The following is an 18,210-nucleotide window of genomic DNA, read 5'->3' as shown; positions in this document are numbered from 1 at the left end:
ATAGACTTTTTTTTAGAATACATTGATGTTTTAGTTTATAATTTTTAATGGGATAATGCACAAGTAGCCCCTCAACCTATGTCCGAAATCTCAGAGAACACTTATATACTATACTAAGGTCCTATTATCCCCCTGAACTTATTTTATTAATAATTTTCTAGTTCTTTTCGACCTACGTGACACTATCTTGTGGGCCCAATGATAGTTGACTTTTTTATTCAAGCTAGTGCCACGTAGGCTGAAAAGGGATAGAAAATTACTTATAAAATAAATTCAGGGGGGTAATAGGACTTTAGTATAGTATAAGTGTGTCTCTGAAATTTCAGACATGGGTTGAGGGGGTACTTGTACATTTTCCCTTTTCAATTCAATAACTTTTTTCACTATAACAACATATACACTTCAATGTATTGTATTTTTATGTTTCTAGATTCAATATATTGAAATGTTACTTTTATGAAATACAAATCTGCTTAGGTTTATGTTCATTTCTGATTGATGATGATTTAATAACACTGTTAAATTATTAACATTTGTAAATATGGTAGAATGTAAATGTAATGAATTATTTTGTTAAATTTTGATAAATAATGTATCTGATATATCATGTGTGAAAATAGTGTAACTTAGCTTTTTCAGTACTATACCTCCATAATAATGCTTCATATCTTGTGCGAAGATAATCAGTTCGGAAATCATTTGAAGTAATGTTGATTTCGTTTCTAAGGGACTTAACAAAAGCAGCAACAAAAAGTAAATCATCATGAGAAACATGTCAAGTTAATAATATAATGATACATAATTTTAACACAAAGTATCTTAATGTTTAGTTGATACATAATGATTAAAAAGAGTAACTAATGCTCAATACAAATTGATAAATCTAACATATTTATATTCGATACTAAGGACCCGTTTGGTTGGAGGTATTAATCCAAAGAATCCATGGATTAAAATTTAGTCCAACAAAAATATTGTTTGGTCACTTTAATTAACTTAATCCATAGATTAGTTATACCTCATACAAGGTCTTAGTTTATCCCTAGGAAAAGGAGGGATAGCTAATCCAAGGTTTAGCAATTCCTGGATAAGATCCCTAAATGACTAAATTATCCCCAAATCTTTTTTCCTATTTTTTTTTGTAATTAATGTTCTTTTTGATTTATATGAGAATATTTATAAATATTCATTTAAATTCTCCAAATTTGTTCAATGTAATTTGATGATTTCACAAACTTAAATTTTTTCTCCATGTTTGAGTTGTTATATTGGGTTGATTTTTTTTGGGATTCTTTTATAAATTTAGTTCGTCGATTGACCACTTGAAATATATATTTTTTAAAAATAAACTTCGTGTATTTGAACAAGTTAAGTAGTCTTAAATCCATGTTTAAATTCAAGGTATATTTGACCAACAAAAAATTAGAAATATACCGTGTGACATATCACACCTCAATATTAATAATATTTTTATAAATATTTTTTAGTATTTAACTTGACTAGTTAAATGAAATACAAAATCTCACAATAACTCAAGGGTATAATAGGAAATAGACTTTTTCTAGAGTTTTAAACTAAACATAAGACTAGGTAGGAAACAATCTACCGAACACTTGATAAAAACTAATTCCTGCATTACTAATTCATGTGTTAGTAATCCCTGCATTATGCATCTTTGTACCAAACGACCCCTAAATGCCACTAGTTGAACATGATACAAAAAATTTCCAACACTTAAATATACAAATAATATATTACAGTAGTAACTTGCAATGTATTTTATGTATGTATTTGACACATTTGTAAATTTAGTGTATCTGATACACACTCTAATATTGCGGGTTTTGAATGATACAACAATGAACATTATATTTGTATCAGTAATTTCACATAATTACAAAACTTCACACATGATACATCAATGTTCGTTATATTGAACATTATTTTTGTATCATTTATTTCAGAAAATTACAACAACTCTTCAAATAATGAATAAAATTGAGATAATGCACAAGTATCCCCTCAACCAATGCCCGAAATCTCAGAGACACACCTAAATTATACTAAGGTCCTATTACCCCTTTGAACTTATTTTATTAATAATTTTATCTCCCTTTTCAGCCTACGTGACACTATCTTGTGGGCCCAACGCTGGTTGAATTTTTTCTTCAAGGTAGTGCCACGTAGGCCGAGAAGGGGTATGAAATTACTTATAAAATAAATTTAAGGGGTAATAGAACCTTAGTATAGTATAAGTATGTCTCTGAGATTTCGGGCATAGGTTGAGGGGGTACTTGTGCATTTTTCCAATAAAATTAATATAATTTACATAAATCTCAGTGTAAGACCCTAAATTACATATTATCAATTAATGTGATGCACAATGCTTTATCAATATGGTAATAGAATTTATGTATCAGGTATATTTATTGAATAATGTGTACATGCATATAATCTTCTAATTTATATAAGTCTGAACAAAAATTAAACACTACAAATACATAACAACAATTGATACATGATAAGATTATATAATTTGAACACGACATATTGAGCGTGATAAACTTGTAATGTATCATAATGTTGAAAAGAAAATATTATACATTAAATTAAGAAAATAGAATAACTAAATACATTAAAAATCTGAGATCATATATATCAAAAAAGATGAAAAAGAAAAAATTGAAAAAAAAACCTCAACAATTTTGTAACGACCTGTTTAGTCGTTTTGAGCAGCAGATTTTATTCTGGAAAAACAGGCTGAGGCGACGGACCCCACGACGGACCGTCATGGGCACAACGGACCGTCGCAGGGTCTCATTTCAAAACACTTAGAAAAACTGAAAATTGGGTACGGAAATCGACTCTCTGAACTTCGTAACGGAATGGCAGGACGGACCGTCACAGGTGTGACGGACCGTCACAGATTCTTCAGAGAAATTGAGTCTCTGAACTCTGTGACGGGCAGCAGGACGGACCGTCGCAGGCGCGACGGGCCGTCACAGACTGCGAAATCCCAGTCTGGGTCGAATTTCTTGATACGTTTTAAGGGACGTTTTTGACTATTCTTGCTTTAATTATAAGGTTAGTGGGTTAATGTTAATAAGTCTAATTACTTGGGGGTTAAAAGAGGTAACCTTAAGTTAATTAGTGGGTTATTATTGCCATCTTTTACATCCTGATTATATGTTAATTAGGGTAAAAGAAAGAGGGTTTGAATAAGAAAAATAGAAAGAACAAAGAGAAAACAGAAAAAGAAAGAGAAACGAAGAGGATAGCAAGGATTTTGAGAAGATAACTTGTTGATCGCAATTCTCCGGTGGAGGTAGGTTATGGTTTTCATGCTTTCATAGTAAACTCTTAATAGAGAATGATATGTATTGGTAGTATTGTAAACCCTGCTATGTGCTTAATTGTATGCATGCATGAACGTGATTATATAATTGTGATTATATTAAGCATGATGAAGTTATTGAATCCCAAATCTTGATAAAAACCTAATCTCTTTTTAATGATGATGCCTTGGTAAGGGAGGAGGCTTGATGAACTAAAGTAATGAGATTGATGATGCCTTGGTAAGAAAGAAGGCTTGATGAATTGATGGAAGGAGATTAGGGGATCGGGTGTCACGAACCGACACGTAGAATTAGGGGATCGGGTGTCACGAACCGACACGTAGTATTAGGGGATCGGGTGTCACGAACCGACACGTAGAATTAGGGGATCGGGTGTCACGAACCGACACGTAGAATTAGGGGATCGGGTCTCACGAACCGACACGTAGTATTAGGGGATCGGGTGTCACGAACCGACACGTAGATTTAGGGGATCGGGTGTCACGAACCGACACGTAGAATTAGGGGATCGGGTGTCACGAACCGACACGTAGATTTAGGGGAATCAGAGTGTCACGTACCGACACAAGAGGATTAATGGATATGAGGGAGCGGAGTGTCACGTACCGACACAAGAGAAATAAAGATAATGAATCTTGAAAGATGTTAATATACTCAATCTAATGAACATGATTCCCAAATGAGTATGGTATTGAGGCTTGAGTCCTCATGTGTGAACTTGACGGTAATTGTTAATGATATAGTGCTTGTTGTTGCTACATGTTGAGTATCATAGTTGATTTTATGATATTACTTGGTATATATTGTTTTCTATTTTGAGTTGGCCGATGATATCTACTCAGTAACCGTGTTTTGTACTGACCCCTACTTTTATGTTTTCTTCTTGTTTATTTGTGGAGTGCAGCAAACGTGCCATCGTCTTCAACTCAACAGTAATTCAAGCCAGTCTTACTACATCGGAAGTTCAGGGTGAGCTAATGCTTCTAGCTTGGACTGGATCTTCTTCTTCAAGTCTTGATGCCTTGAACTTCCGGCATGGACTAGCTTCTTATGTATTTTTAGCTTTTAGAATACTCTTAGTTTAGTCATTTGATCGTAGATGTTCTTGTGATGATGACTTCCAGATTTTGGGGAATAATAGATGTTGAATTTTAGAAGTTAATGAATTGGTCTTTATTTAATGAGTTTAAGTCTTCCGCATTACTTTCTGTTGATATTATATTGAAATGTTAAGTTTAGATTGGTTGGTTCGCTCACATAGGAGGGTAAGTGTGGGTGCCAGTCGCGGCCCGGATTTGGGTCGTGACAAACTTGGTATCGGAGCATTAGGTTCGTTGGTCTCATCACACAAGAACGAGTCTAGTAGAGTCTTAAGGAACGGTAAGAGGACGCCTTTACTTTTCCTTGAGAGGCTATAAGACTTTAGGAAAATTCCATTCTTTCTTTCTTCTTTCGTGCTATTACTTGGGTCCAATTGGTATCTAGGTGATACAAATTGGTATCTCACCATCTTCACTCTATTTCGCAGATGGTTAGAACTAGAGCAACGACTACGCCAACACCAGCACCAGCGGGACAGGGTGCGTCTGAGCCAGCCACTGGGGCTGTAGCTCGAGAAGAGCAGCGGCAAGAGGTCATGGTAGAGGTCGTGGGAGGACGTCCCCTAGGGGAAGAGGACGAGCACCTAGCCCATCTGATACTACGGCAGTGACTCCTCCACCGACTGAGGAAGTAATAAGAGAAGGGGAGGATGGGGAAAATGAACAAGTGCAGAATGAGGGATTGCAACCCCAGCCTACCCCAGAGATGATAAATCAGGTGCTCGCTTATCTTAGTGGGTTGTCCGATCAGGGTCAGGCACCTCCAGTGTTTTCTGCACCAACACCTCCGGTTTCAGAGGTACAACATACAACCACTATGGCTCCTCGTATGGATGCCTCATTGGACATAGGCACGTTTCCACGTCTGACTACTGGGCCTATAATGACAAATGATCAGCATGAACTTTTCAGTAAGTTCTTGAAATTGAAACCTCCAGTCTTCAAGGGTACTGAATCTAAGGATGCTTACGATTTTCTGGTTGACTGTCATGAGCTACTACACAAGATGGGTATTGTAGAACGGTTTGGTGTTGAGTTCGTCAGTTATCAGTTTCAAGGGAACACCAAAATGTGGTGGCGGTCACATGTTGAGTGTCAACCAACAGAAGCACCACCTATGACTTGGGCGTCATTCTCTAGCTTGTTTATAGAGAAGTATATCCCTCGGACATTGAGGGATAGAAAAAGGGATGAGTTCTTGAGCCTAGAGCAAGGTAGGATGTCGGTCAATGCATATGAGGCTAAGTTTCGTGCACTATCCAGATATGCCACCCAACTTTGTTTCAGTCCACAAGAGCGGATTCATCGTTTTGTGAAGGGGTTGAGGTCAGAGTTGCGGATTTCAGCCTTACTGGTAGCGGCTACGGCAAAATCCTTCCAAGAAGTGGTAGATTTCGTGGTAGAGGTGGAAGGAGTGAAGCCAGATGAATTCACCATGGCATCGACATCAAAGAGGTTTCGAAAGGGAGGTGAGTTTAATGGTTCTTACTCTAGAGGACAGGGTTCCGGAGGTTACTCAGTTCGACCAATTCAGTCTTCACTACAGACTGTAGTTGGGGGTCCACCTCAGACTGGTCAACACTTCTCTGAGAGACCTATGCTGGACTCCAGAGAGTGTTATGGATGTGGGGAGACTGGACATATTAGGAGGAATTGTCCAAAACAGAGTTATAGACCCCCAATGGCTAGAGGTAGAGGTGGTCATGGTAGAGGCCGTTGTTCTGGAGGACGTGGTGGTCGAGGTAATGGTGGTCACCAAAATGGTCGAGGTGATGGGCAAACTGGAGCCACTACATCACAACATGGTAGGGGCAATGGACAGACAAACGATAGGGCCCATTGTTACGCTTTCCCTGGGCGGTCTGAAGCGGAGGCATCTGATGCTATCATCACAGGTAATCTTCTAGTTTGTGATTGCATGGCTTCTGTATTGTTTGATCCTGGATCCACGTTTTCTTATGTATCTTCCTCATTTGCTAATGGTCTAAATTTACATTGTGAATTACTTGATATGCCTATTCGTGTTTCTACTCCGGTGGGTGAGTCTGTGGTAGTTGAAAAGGTATATAGGTCTTGTTTGGTGAACTTTGTGGGGAGCAACACTTATGTAGATTTGGTTATCTTAGAAATGGATGATTTTGATGTAATTCTGGGTATGACTTGGCTTTCTCCGCAATTTGCGATCTTGGATTGTAATGCTAAAACGGTGACGTTAGCCAAGCCTGGGACAGATCCGTTAGTGTGGGAGGGTGACTACACTTCCAATCCGGTGCGTATCATCTCCTTTCTTCGTGCTAAGAAAATGGTTAGTAAAGGGTGTTTAGCTTTCTTGGCACATCTCAAGGATGACACTACCCAAGTACCTTCGATTGAGTCGGTTTCGGTGGTCCGTGAGTTTCTGGATGTGTTCCCTGCAGATCTTCCTGGTATGCCACCAGATAGGGATATTGATTTCTGTATTGACCTTGAACCGGGTACTCGCCCCATTTCGATACCCCCTTATAGAATGGCTCCCGCGGAGTTAAGAGAGTTAAAAGCCCAACTTCAAGAGTTGTTAAACAAAGGCTTTATTAGACCAAGTGCATCTCCTTGGGGTGCTCCGGTTTTGTTTGTAAAGAAGAAGGATGGGAGTTTTCGAATGTGTATAGACTACAAACAACAAGTAACCATAAAGAACAAGTATTCTCTTCCCCGCATTGATGACTTGTTCGATCAGTTACAAGGTGCTTGTATCTTCTCTAAGATTGACTTGAGATCCGGTTATCATCAATTGAAAATACGGGCAACGGATGTGCCAAAGACTGCTTTTCGAACGAGGTATGGGCATTACGAATTTTGTAGTGATGTCTTTTGGTCTTACGAATGCCCCTGCTGCGTTCATGAGCTTGATGAACGGGATTTTTAAGCCATATTTGGACCTCTTCGTGATCGTATTTATTGATGATATATTGGTATACTCAAAGAGCAAGAAGGAACATGAAGAGCATTTGAGAATGGTATTGGAAATGTTGAGGGAGAAAAAGCTTTATGCCAAGTTCTCTAAGTGTGAGTTTTGGCTAGATGCAGTGTCCTTCTTGGGGCACGTGGTTTCTAAGGATGGAGTGATGGTGGATCCTTCTAAGATTGAGACAGTGAAGAATTGGGTAAGACCTACTAATGTGTCAGAAATAAGGAGCTTTGTTGGGTTAGCTAGCTACTACCGTCGATTTGTCAAGGGATTCTCTTCTATTGCTTCCCAATTGACGAACTTGACTAAGCAGAATGTTCCATTTGTATGGTCGGACGAATGTGAGGAAAGCTTTCAGAAGCTCAAGACTTTGTTGACTACCGCACATATCCTTACCTTGCCAGTAGAGGGTAAGAACTTCATTGTTTATTGTGATGCATCCTATTCGGGTTTGGGTGCAGTGCTAATGCAAGAGAAGAATGTGATTGCTTATGCTTCAAGACAATTAAAAGTGCATGAACGTAACTATCCAACTCATGATTTGGAATTGGCTGCAGTAGTGTTTGCATTAAAGCAATGGAGAAACTATTTATATGGGGTTAAGTGTGAGGTCTACACGGATCATCGTAGCCTTCAGTATGTCTTTACTCAAAAGGATTTGAACTTGAGGCAACGGAGATGGATGGAGCTACTAAAGGACTACGATTTCACTATCTTGTATCATCCGGGAAAAGTGAATGTTGTAGCAGATGCTTTAAGTAGAAAGGCGGGAAGCATGGGAAGTCTAGCTCACTTGCAAGCTTCTAGACGCCCATTGGCTAGAGAGGTTCAGACTCTAGCTAATGACTTGATGAGATTAGAAGTAAATGAGAAGGGAGGATTGTTGGCTTCTGTGGAGGCAAGATCTTCCTTTCTTGACAAGATTAAGGGAAGACAGTCTGATGATGAGAAACTGCACAGAATTCAAGATAAGGTATTGCGAGGAGAGGCTAAGGAAGCACAAATCGATGAGTAAGGTGTTTTGAGGATCAAGGGAAGGGTATGTGTACCCCGCGTCGATGATTTGATCAACACTATTCTGACAGAGGCTCATAATTCAAGGTATTCTATACATCCGGGTGCAACCAAGATGTATCGTGACCTAAAGCAACACTTTTGGTGGAGTAGAATGAAGCGTGATATTGTTGACTTTATTGCCAAGTGTCCAAACTGTCAACAAGTAAAGTACGAACACCAAAGGCCCGGAGGAACACTTCAGAGAATGCCCATTCCGGAATGGAAGTGGGAAAGAATTGCAATGGACTTTGTGGTTGGTCTTCCAAGGACAATGGGTAAGTATGACTCTATTTGGGTGATTGTTGATAGGTTAACTAAGTCTGCTCATTTTATTCCGGTTAAGGTGACTTACAATGCCGAGAAGTTAGCCAAGATCTATATCTCAGAAATCGTTCGATTGCATGGGGTTCCACTATCCATCATATCAGATAGAGGTACACAGTTTACTTCTAAGTTTTGGAAAACATTGCATGCGGAATTGGGTACTAGGTTGGACCTTAGTACTGCGTTCCATCCTCAAACCGATGATCAGTCTGAGCGAACGATTCAAGTGTTGGAGGATATGCTTCGTGCGTGCGTGATAGAATTTGGTGGCCATTGGGATAGCTTCTTACCCTTAGCGGAATTTTCATACAATAATAGCTATCACTCGAGCATTGATATGGCTCCATTTGAAGCATTGTATGGTAGGAGATGTAGGTCCCCCATTGGTTGGTTTGATGCGTTCGAGGTTAGACCTTGGGGTACTGATCTTCTGAGAGATTCGATGGAGAAGGTGAAATCTATTCAAGAAAAGCTTCTAGCGGCTCAAAGTAGACAGAAGGAGTATGCAGATCGGAAGGTTAGAGACTTGGAGTTTATGGAGGGTGAACAAGTCTTGCTGAAGGTTTCACCCATGAAAGGGGTGATGCGCTTTGGTAAAAGGGGTAAGCTAAGTCCAAGGTACATTGGTCCCTTTGAAGTACTTAAGCGAGTAGGGGAGGTGGCTTATGAGTTAGCCTTGCCTCCAGGGCTGTCCGGAGTGCATCCGGTATTCCATGTGTCGATGTTGAAAAGATACCATGGGGATGGAAATTACATTATCCGTTGGGATTCAGTTTTGCTTGATGAGAATTTGTCTTATGAGGAGGAACCTGTTGCCATTCTAGATAGAGAAATTCGCAAGTTGAGATCAAGGGAGATTGCATCCATCAAAGTTCAATGGAAGAATCGACCCGTTGAAGAAGCCACTTGGGGGAAGGAGGCGGATATGCGAGAAAAATACCCATATCAATTTACAGATTCAGGTACTCCTTTTCGCCCTTGTTTTCCTTCTTGTGATCGTTCGGGGACGAACGATGGGTAAATTGGTATATATTATAACAACCTGTTTAGTCGTTTTGAACAACAGATTTTATTCTGGAAAAATAGGCTGAGGCGACGGACCCCACGACGGATCGTCATGGGCACAACGGACCGTCGCAGGGTCTCGTTTCAAAACACTTAGAAAAACTAAAAATTGGGTACGGAAATCAACTCTCTGAACTTCGTAACGGAATGGCAGGACGGACCGTCACAGGTGTGACGGACCGTCACAGATTCTTTAGAGAAATTGAGTCTCTGAACTCTGTGACGGGCAGCAGGACGGACCGTCGCAGGCGCGACGGACCGTCACAGACTGCGAAATCCCAGTCTGGGTCAAATTTCTTGATACGTTTTAAGGGACGTTTTTGACTATTCTTGCTTTAATTATAAGGTTAGTGGGTTAATGTTAATAAGTCTAATTACTTGGGGGTTAAAAGAGGTAACCTTAAGTTAATTAGTGGGTTATTATTGCCATCTTTTACATCCTGATTATATGTTAATTAGGGTAAAAGAAAGAGGGTTTGAATAAGAAAAATAGAAAGAACAAAGAGAAAACAGAAAAAGAAAGAGAAACGAAGAGGATAGCAAGGATTTTGAGAAGATAACTTGTTGATCGCAATTCTCCGGTGGAGGTAGGTTATGGTTTTCATGCTTTCATAGTAAACTCTTAATAGAGAATGATATGTATTGGTAGTATTGTAAACCCTGCTATGTGCTTAATTGTATGCATGCATGAACGTGATTATATAATTGTGATTATATTAAGCATGATGAAGTTATTGAATCTCAAATCTTGATAAAAACCTAATCTCTTTTTAATGATGATGCCTTGGTAAGGGAGGAGGCTTGATGAACTAAAGTAATGAGATTGATGATGCCTTGGTAAGAAAGAAGGCTTGATGAATTGATGGAAGGAGATTAGGGGATCGGGTGTCACGAACTGACACGTAGAATTAGGGGATCGGGTGTCACGAACCGACACGTAGTATTAGGGGATCGGGTGTCACGAACCGACACGTAGAATTAGGGGATCGGGTGTCACGAACCGACACGTAGAATTAGGGGATCGGGTGTCACGAACCGACACGTAGTATTAGGGGATCGGGTGTCACGAACCGACACGTAGTATTAGGGGATCGGGTGTCACGAACCGACACGTAGATTTAGGGGATCGGGTGTGACGAACCGACACATAGATTTAGGGGATCGGGTGTCACGAACCGACACATAGATTTAGGGGATCGGAGTGTCACGTACCGACACAAGAGGATTAATGAATATTGAGGGAGCGGAGTGTCACGTACCGACACAAGAGAAATAAAGATAATGAATCTTGAAAGATGTTAATATACTCAATCTAATGAACATGATTCCCAAATGAGTATGGTATTGAGGCTTGAGTCCTCATGTGTGAACTTGACGGTAATTGTTGATGATATAGTATTTGTTGTTGCTACATGTTGAGTATCATAGTTGATTTTATGATATTACTTGGTATATATTGATTTCTATTTTGAGTTGGCCGATGATATCTACTCAGTACCCGTGTTTTGTACTGACCCTTACTTTTATGTTTTCTTCTTGTTTATTTGTGGAGTGCAGCAAACGTGCCATCGTCTTCAACTCAACAGTAATTCAAGCCAGTCTTACTACATCGGAAGTTCAGGGTGAGCTAATGCTTCTAGCTTGGACTGGATTTTCTTCTTCAAGTCTTGATGCCTTGAACTTCCGGCATGGAATAGCTTCTTATGTATTTTTAGCTTTTAGAATACTCTTAGTTTAGTCATTTGATCGTAGATATTCTTGTGATGATGACTTCCAGATTTTGGGGAATAATAGATGTTGAATTTTAGAAGTTAATGAATTGGTCTTTATTTAATGAGTTTAAGTCTTCCGCATTACTTTCTGTTGATATTATATTGAAATGTTAAGGTTAGATTGGTTGGTTCGCTCACATAGGAGGGTAAGTGTGGGTGCCAGTCGCGGCCCGGATTTGGATCGTGACAAATTTGATCTCCTTTTCTTTCTCCTTTTCAACTTATCGATAATGTATCATATTGTTGCTGCATTGTGATAGCCCATTTGATGCACAATAAAACCTTGTCAATACATTGTCAAAGCAAGTTTACTATCACTAGATTTTGAAGGAGGATGAGATGGACCCCAAAATCTCATATTAGTATTAGAAGAATTTAATTGAGTTACCCCAATGTCAAATGAAGGGGCCTGACCCATGTATTAGAGACAAATCTAGAAAAAAAAAAGGTAGAAGACAACAATGGATAAAAGAAAACCCTACCTATTCACATGTTTGAAAATGATTGACTTGAGAGAGAGAAACCTTTTGAATATCAAATTAATTTGAAAATTGTAATGGCTATGAATATGGAGAAAATTTCGGAAGAGAAAAGAGGAGTACAAAAGGATGTAGTAATGTAGTTTTGACTAATTTAACTTATGTATATGGAAGTTGTAAGAAATGAGAGAAATAAGAGGTTTATGAAATATTTCAAAAGAATGGAAAAATAGAGAATAAGGTAAGTAAAGTTGGGTATACAAGTAATTTATCCTAATTGTATTGAATTTTAAGGCTCAAAAACTCATTCTACGGGTCCAACTACAACACGTAGAAGGTCTTACAACCTATAGATGGGTTCGTAAGTATTGGGCTTTAAAGTTTTACTCTTTGAAGTTTCTCCGCGACTTGACAATACAGGTTATAATTTGAACTACGACTTGATAAATGGAATTTGTAGTTCATTGATTTGAAAATTCTATTGTGGTACTCTCCGGTAAAATAACCATAACTTTTTACTATGAGCTCTAAATGAGTCAAACTTGGTAACTTTAGAAAGAGGACTAATAGGAATTTAGTTTGATAGGTCATGGGCCACCTAATTCTTTATGCACCTAGAGATGTGATCATTTGAAGTAGACCCTACATGGAATCTTACGTTAAAACTTCATTGGTAAGGAAACTTTCACATTCAAACAGAAAAATGCATAAGTACCCCCACCCTAAAACTACGCTCGAAATCTCAGACACACATTTATACTATACTAAAGTCCTATTATCCTCCCCCAAACTTATTTTATACATAATTTTCTATCCCTTTTCGGTCTACATGACACTATCTTCTAAGTCCAGTGTGCGTTGATAATTTTTTCAAGCTATCTAGTTAATAGTGCCACGTAAGTTGAAAGGGGTAGAAAATTACTAATAAAATAAGTTGTGAAGGGAGGAGGGTAATAGAAACTTAGTGTAGTATTGTTTCTTTGGGATTTCGAGCACAGATTGATGTGTGTGTGGATACTTATGAATTTTCCCTATTCAAATTCATTACCAAACTGTAGAATTGACATTAACACTTGAAAATAATTTAAGAAACACCTTATATGACTTTTTTGCAAATGAAGAATGATTTGGGCTTTAGTTTAGAAATCTTTGGTAAGTTACAGAAAGTGATTTTAAAGCGAATGAACAAGTGATACAAGCTGGTAATAATTTATACAATTGTTTTTCAAAGCTATAATTAGATTGTAGATGTTGAATACAATTGAAATCATAGCAAATGAATTCAACTGATACAAGTGATAACAATTTATACAAACAATTTCTTTCTTTTTAAAAAAAATTGTATGTTACTAATATAGAACTAACAAACATATGCTATTGAAGAACTAATACAACAACTAGATCAAAACAGTAATTATAACGGTAAATAAATAAAGGAAAAATTAGTAAACTAGTCAAAATAAATAACATATTTAGTAAAAATATCCATACTTTATAAATATTAGCAATAATGTCAAAAATGTCATTATTTTAAAAAATTATGTGTCCCAATTTTCTTCCTATTTTATCTATCTTTTTCAATTAATTTTATATATATTTTTTTTAAAAAGGGATAATGCCCAAGTACCCCCTCAACGTATGCCCAAAATCTCAGAGACACATTTATACTATACTAAGGTCCTATTACCCCCCTGAACTTATTTTATTAATAATTTTTTACCCCTTTTTAGCTTACGTGGCACTATCTTGGGCCCAACGATGGTTGACTTTTTTTTTCGAACTAGTGCCACGTAGGCTAAAAAGGGGTAGAAAATTACATATAAAATAAGTTCAGGGGGTAATAGGACCTTAGTATAGTATAAGTGTGTCTCTGGGATTTCGGGCATAGATTGAGGGGGTACTTGGGTATTTTCCCTTTTAAAAAAAAATATTCTCTCTCATATTTATCTTTTCAAATTGTTAATTCTCTCTCCCATTTAATTTTTTCTCTCTCATGGTTATCTTTTCTGATTTTCCTCCAACATTCAAGTTGCAAATATTTTTTTGCCATATATTTTAGTTGTTTTTTTTAATCCAAAATTGAATCAACAAGAATCCCTTTAATTAAGGTATCTCTAATCTTTATCCTATTTTCAGATTTATTTTCTAATTTTATTTTTGTTTAAATCTTAAAAAAATGTTGTTTGTATTTTTCAATTTCCGATACGATTTACTCTCCAATGGCTGAATCCAAGAGGCTTACTAGAGGTATTCATCTTAATCAACCAATTTCTGATGATTTTTCATCCTTTAATTTATTTATTACTTAACAAATAATGTATAGTGTATGATCCGCTGCTAAAATGAGGGAAGAAAGAGGGTAAGAACATTTACAAGACTCATTGGTGTGTAAAACCTTCCTCAAATTCAGAACGCAAATGTAGAATCTTTGTCTACTCGTGAGGATTTTGAAAAAGACGACGAAGATCGGATAGTTGTCGAACAATTTTCTATTAGTTTGTTTTGTATTTATAGTTATTTTTTAGAATTTGGTATGCTTTCTTAATTTGTATTCAAATCACTATGTATACTATCAATATTTGTATTTATTAAAAATTTCATGTTGCATGGTTTATGAATCTTGTATTTGTCCCTAATTTGTATTCATCCAAATGTATGTTTACTAGTTATGTATTTTATTTATAAGAAGAACAACTTTCTATTAGTTTATTTGTATTCGAATACAAATACAAATAATAGACATATTGGAATGAATACGACTTAGAAAAGGAAACAAGATTTTGAAAAGAAAAATAAATACACAGTGAAAAATATATACTAATACAAATGTATTTCTTAAATAGCTACATTTTATGACATACATATTGGAATGAATACAAACTAATAAAGGTATGTCAACTGAATTTGACATTTTTTTCTAATTTGTATTTATCTAAAGGTATGTCAACTAGTTATGTATTTTATTTAAGAATGAGTACACCAAATATTCAATTATTTCTTTTCAATTTTATATTTCATTCACTTTTTCATCATACTAATTTTTTGTATTTTATATATTATTATACAAAATTCTAAATAAAAACTAGAATAAATAGAAATAGAAATAGAAATAAAATACATATTGAAATGAATACATACATGATTTTTGAAGAAAAAAATAACTACATATGAAAAAAATATATGAAAATACAAATATATTTGTTAAATGATTATATAGATAAATTCAGCATACCTATTGGAATGAATACAAACTAATAAAAACTATAATAAATATAAATAGAATATATTGTGGAATGAATATGGTAAAAATTCTGGAGAATAAAAAAACAAAATTTAAATTTGATTTGAAAATGTAACTGATGAGAAAATTAAGGATGCTTGCCTTTTTTTGAAATATCCCCCCCCCCCCCCTTAATTTTCTCTGTTATTAAATAATTATATTCTTTAAATAAAAATAAATAATAAAAACATAAATAAGATACACAACAAACTAAAATGACATTTTTACTAATTATTGAAATTGTTGCTAATGAGTCCTCTTAAATGCTAAAATATTGACATTTTGAAAAATTTCTCATAAATAAACTATTGCTTATTTAAAAAAAAATAGGGAAAATTTTATATAATAACAAACTAATAACCTAAATTAAATGGAATAGCTAGGGTTTGATTTAATTGTGCTCCATAGCAAACATTAGCTAAAATTTGCCAGCGTCTCTCTCCCAAAAATCTCACTCGCCACTCTCCATTCTCGCTCGCCTCTCTCGCTTTATACACAGAAGTGTATAATTATGTTTCTATTTTGTATAAAGCAAGAGAAAATTGTATATACACATGCAAAAATGTATATCTTCGTGTTATACACTTAATTATACAATTTACAAACATTTTACTTCAAATATTGCAGAGAAAAAGGCCAACGAATTATACAATTGTGAATTATACAATTGCAGTGAAATACAATTTTCTCTAGCTTTATACAACAGAAGTGTATATATTGTGTTTCTGTTTTTGTATAAAGCGAGAAAAACATATATCTTCTTGCTATACACTTATAATTATGCAATATACATACATTTTAATTCGATTCAACTGTATGCAAAACAAATTATACAATTGCAGCGAAATAGGCCAGCGAATTATACAATTTAGGTCAGCGAATTATACAATTGTATATGTATAGCAAATTATACGATTTTATGTTTGCTATGGAGCGCAATTATGCAAAGTTTGCTCTAGCATACAAATATGAATTTTTTGTTTGCTATATGTGAAAGTTTCCCAAAAAAATATTATGAGTATTGGAATATAAAAAGATAAAGATGGGCCAAAGTGTCCCTTAGGGAAGAGGTGTGTGGACCAAAATGGCAAAGGAAAAGTTCCAGGCCCAAATGATTCCAAACAAAAGTACTAAATTTTCTTAAAAGCCTCTTTTTCTCTGCCCTTTGCTTCCCACTGCCAACCATACGTTTTATTTCATAACTTATTTTAGAAACAAACATGGGATCCTATAATAAAAAGAGATTACTGTATTTAATAGTGTGCAACAACAGTTTCAAAGTCTTTACCTCCACGAGATAGAAATAAGATCTACGATTTTATGTGTACTTTACTTTTTAAGACCATTGATTGAATTTCACTGAATATTTTGTGATTGTTGTTGTTAATAATAGTTGCAATGTTTTTATCGCCATGAGGTTGAATTAGATCTACGTACACTTTACCCTTTCAAGATCTACTTAGTGAATTTCATTAGATATATTGTTGTTGTTTACAACAGTTTCAAAGTCTCTACCTTTACGAGATAGCAAAAAGATTTACATATACTTTATCACTGAATGAGAAATCACTAGATATATGGTTATAGACTTATAGTTACTCCATCCGTTTAAAAAAGAATAATTTTTTTTAAAGAGTCTGTTTTAAAAAAGAATTATTTCTTTTCTTTTTTGGTAACACTTTAATTTTAACTTTTCACATGACATGTTTAAGAACACAAAATTAAAGAGCATTTTTGTACATTTGATATAACTTTAATTTGGAACCACAAAATTAAAAGTCTTCTTTCTTTTCTTAAACTCTGTTCCAAATTAAACTAGATTATTCTTTTTAGAACGAAGAGTATATTATTAACAACAATTTCAAAAAGTACTTAAAATTATACTCGTTCCATAATAACAATATTTAGAGAAGAACTTGTAGGGAAACAATTAGTTGATTTTTTCAGTAGCTTGTAATCGTATTTATTATATAAATTAAAATATATAAAAATTGAGGTTGGTCCTACTTTTTCATTTAAATATTGTGAGTAGTGGAAAAGTAAAAGGTGAAGAAGCTTTTGCTTTGCCTTAAGTCATATGCGGCCTCTTAAAGTTGTTCGCATAATTCACTTAGACACCTCAACTAAGACTATTTATTACCTATTAGACACTTTAATATTAAAGAATATGTATCTATTGAACATAAAACGAAAACTTTTTTTAAAAATATTTTATGTGTAGTTCACGCGCTTTGACTTAAAAAAATGACAAATAAAATTATGACACTTGGCACATGGACCCAATCTAGCAATAAAATATAATTTTTTAATTTAAAAAAATGAAAAATAGTTTCCCTTTATTTATTAATCACAAAAATATTAACAAAAGAAAATCTCCCCCACCCCCATCTGACCCTTTAACCTTTCTTCTTCCTTTATCCATTCCTCTACCCAGTAACCCCGGCAGCCACCATAACCAAAATAAAAATCTCCCTTTCAAATTTAATCTCCTATCATGTGTTATTCTCCATTTGTATTGAGATTTTTGTGAAAATAAATAAACGTCAATAAATTGTTTTTAAGATTATGACCAAAAAAAATTGAAAGTATGTTGAATTTTTTAATATCATCTTTAATAAATTAATGAGTGGCGATGTTTGTTCAATCGGAGTGATCGAAATAGAGATAGACGAATATCGATCAATTTTTAACTCCAATGTTCGAATTTTTCTTCTTCACATATTAAATTAGCAAAATTTTTTTACAAAAAATGAAAAAAAAAAAGAATGAAACAAAATGCTAAAAATTTTGAAACCATTAGAATGGTGGGGGAAGAAGATAACCACTGATGC

This window comes from Solanum lycopersicum, chromosome 1 (assembly GCF_036512215.1).
Source record: "Solanum lycopersicum chromosome 1, SLM_r2.1".
NCBI lineage: Eukaryota > Viridiplantae > Streptophyta > Magnoliopsida > Solanales > Solanaceae > Solanum > Solanum lycopersicum.
This window is presented reverse-complemented; position numbering follows the sequence as displayed.